The sequence below is a fragment of the Myotis brandtii genome, unplaced genomic scaffold (assembly GCF_000412655.1).
Source record: "Myotis brandtii unplaced genomic scaffold, ASM41265v1 scaffold581, whole genome shotgun sequence".
Classification (NCBI taxonomy): Eukaryota; Metazoa; Chordata; class Mammalia; order Chiroptera; family Vespertilionidae; genus Myotis; species Myotis brandtii.
Window position 1 is genome coordinate 791127 of NW_005370182.1, and position 3543 is coordinate 794669.

Here is a 3543-nt window from a genome sequence, read left to right on the forward strand (position 1 = left end):
ATTTTTTACAGAGAGGAAGGGAGAGAGATAGAGAGTTAGAAACATTGATGAGAGAGAAACATTGATCAGCTGCCTCCTGCCCACCCCCTACTGGGGATGTGCCTGCAACCAAAGTACATGCCCTTGACTGGAATCGAACCTGGGACCCCTCAGTCCGCAGGCCAACGCTCTATCCACTGAGCCAAACCAGTCAGGGCTAGGCAGAGACTCTTGATGTCATGTGTTTCTCACTGCCCTGTCCCCAGATTAGGGGTCTCCATGACAGAAAGCTCTCTGGGGTCATGATGGGCCTCTTTCATATAGGTAAGAGGGTGCCTCTTGCACACCCCCAACTGGGTGGGGAGATGGGAGGCAAATGGGCATCTAACTTCTGTCTAAAACAGCCAGTAAAGAACTTCCTGCCTCCAGGCCCTGAGCAGTTGCTGGCTGTATGACTGGGTAGGCTGGTATTAGGTTCAAGGGTGATAGCTGAAGCCAGGACTCTCTAGGCCTAACAACTGGCGAGAAGCAATTTGGAAACAGCACTCCCCCCACCCCAGTGTAAAAAGTGGGGTGGTGAGGGTGGGGCTCAGAGGAGTGGCAGTCCCTGTCTGTCACCCATGGCTACTGGAGTTGGACTGCATGTTCCTGAGCCAGGGTTTGGGAAAGGGAAACAGAAACTTCCTCTGTGGGAGTTGCGTGTTTACTCCAGAACTCTGTCCCTTTCCCCACAGAAAACACAGGGTTGGGCTGATGGGGATCTTTCATGACCTTATGATGTCGTTGAAATGTTCCATTAAAATTTTAAAAAATTTATTACAAATGGGAAACATCCATCTTACTGGTTTCTCTGACTGTTCCTGCAGGCTCATATCCGTTATGTATTGTAACTGGGAAGGTGGGGTCTCAGCTCCCGGGTTCCCTCCTGTCAGAAGCTTGTGCGGTTCCATTCTGGTTGCTCGGGGCAAGTTGCTGGGGGTGAGGTGGGGGTGGGTTGAAGGAAGGAGACCCGGTGACAGTGACTGAAGAGCTGTGGGGGTGCCAGAACCTGGGGCTGTGGAGGAAGGGAGAAGCCTGTAGAGTAGTCTGGGAAACCTCACTGGGGCTTCAGATTTGGGATGATGCCTTCTGCGAGGTGCAGGTCTGCTCATCATCCCATCCCTACCACTTAGTTACTTAACCTCTTGATTTAGTTCCCTCATATTAGGGAACTAAACCTGTTCCTTCTGCATCCATCATCCAGTTCCCCAAGCCAGAAACCTGAGGTCACCCAAGACTCTTCCTGCCTGCTCATCACCACCCCCCACCTGCCCTGAAGACCAGTGGCTCTTCCCCTCACAAGTATTTGTGTGGCCTTTTCATTCTTTCCATTTCCATTGCTGCAATCACGGGAGGTTGGCCAGAGGCTCCTAATCAACCTCTTTGCTTCTCTAGGTCCCAAATCCAAATCCATGCCTAGCTCTCCTAGGAGATGCAGATCTGGTCCTGTCTACATGGAATGTGTTAGACAGGCCCCAGAGCAAGGATGATGGGCCAGGTACAGAAACTCACCAGGACAGAAAGCTCCGGAGGCCCAGCAAGGGGCAAACCTGGGAAAACAGGAACCTCACTGCCAGGGTAACCTTTCTCCCCTAGCATAGCACTCACTGGTCATGCAGTGTGGACCCCGGATCTTTCATGTCGCTGGTCAGGCGGTTTAGACACCCTGACCCTTTCCTTCCTAAAGATAACATCTAGGCCTCAGTTGTATTTCAACTCCAGGCCCAGAAAAGCAGCAAAACCAGACAATTGGCACTGTGTCTGCCCCAGGACCAGCTACATTGACTAATGACCCCCTCTGGCACCGACCAATCACTGGAAACCACGATCCTGAAAGAACACACCTGGAAAGCTGATGAATATTCTATTGAGACACTCCCTCAAGACCTCCCCTAAGATTTCTACTGCAAGAGCTAGCTCAGGACAAAGGACCCAGGGCATGCTCTCCCTCCAAGGAGCATGCCTGTGCCATTCCGCCACAGCCCCACAGCCGTATCCCCCAACCTCTAAGGGATCCCATGAGACTTGCAACCAGGGGAGCAATGAACAGTGGCAACTTGTCCCAGACTTACCCCTGAACCTGTCTTCCAGGCCCCCTTTTTAAGTATGTTTTTCTTGCCATCATCGTCCCAGTGTCCCATTGGCTCGGTGCTGTGCAGCCCTTCCCTTTGGCTATCCCACCCCCCATCCACTTTCCTTAAATTCAGTTTTCTTAAATCACCGTCTGGTATGGCTATCTAGCCTACCTTCGTGCACCATCCACCATATTGACCTTTCGGAATGATTCAGCAGTTCCAGGACTTTCAGGACCAAGCTCAGATGCCAGCTCTGGCTCCTGTTGGCTTCCCCACCCTATGTCCAACTCCTTCCCTAAACATAACATCTGTCTAGAGCAGCGGTTCTCAACCTGTGGGTCGCGACCCCTTTGGGGGTCGAACGACCCTTTCACAGGGGTCGCCTAAGACCATCGGAAAACACATATATAATTACATATTGTTTTTGTGATTAATCACTATGCTTTAATTATGTTCAATTTGTAACAATGAAAATACATCCTGCATATCAGATATTTACATTACGATTCATAACAGTAGCAAAATTACAGTTATGAAGTAGCAACAAAAATAATTTTATGGTTGGGGGTCACCACAACATGAGGAACTGTATTAAAGGGTCGCGGCATTAGGAAGGTTGAGAACCACCGATCTAAATATTTCAGATTTTGTGGTCTCTACACTGGAGTTGTAAACAACCATAACATGGGCAGAATTCACCATAAGAGTGGTGTGTGAAGTGCTATGATATTTCAGAAGGAGGAGGGAGGGAAATTCTGGCTGGACAGGACAATCAGGGTTGGCTTCACAGAGGAGGTGGCATCTGAGCTGAACTTTTAAGAGTAAGTTCAATTTCTATCGGCTGAGAAAGGCTGCTGCAGGGTAGAGGGGACTGAAAGAATGAGCGTATCGAATTGTAATGACACAAGTTAGGAGGGAAAATTGGGGAATTGGGTGGGGGAAGGGGATTATAGTCTTTTTTGTCATCTCCACCCTTCCGTGTTCACCCGCACCCGGTCCCAGCTCTCCTCTTTCTCTCAGCATCTAAGAAAGATTAACTTCTCTCAGTGCGAGAGAGAAAGTTATCATTAGCAAAGAATTAAGAGTGATTAATGATGCTACCCCTCCCCCCATCAGCCTTATCTGGTGGCGATGAGCTGGACAATGCGGCGGGTTGGGCGGGGGAAGAGAAGGAGAGGGAGAATGGGAAACAATAAATGTTCAATGCAAGGAAAACGGGGCGCAGCGCTGTTCCCACTTGTTAGATTGAAGGCTCCTCTCCAGAGGGGGGAAGGCTCCAAATTGCTAATTAGCACCTCTGAAAAGGCCTGTCTCTGATATGCGCGTCGCTGAAAGGCCGCCGTTAATGAAGCCGCCGCGAGCCCGCTTCCCTTTGACTGGCCTTCATCCCTCCTCCGAGCCCGGGGCTGCGGGAACAATGAGGCGGGGAGGGGCGGCTCCCCCAGGCCTC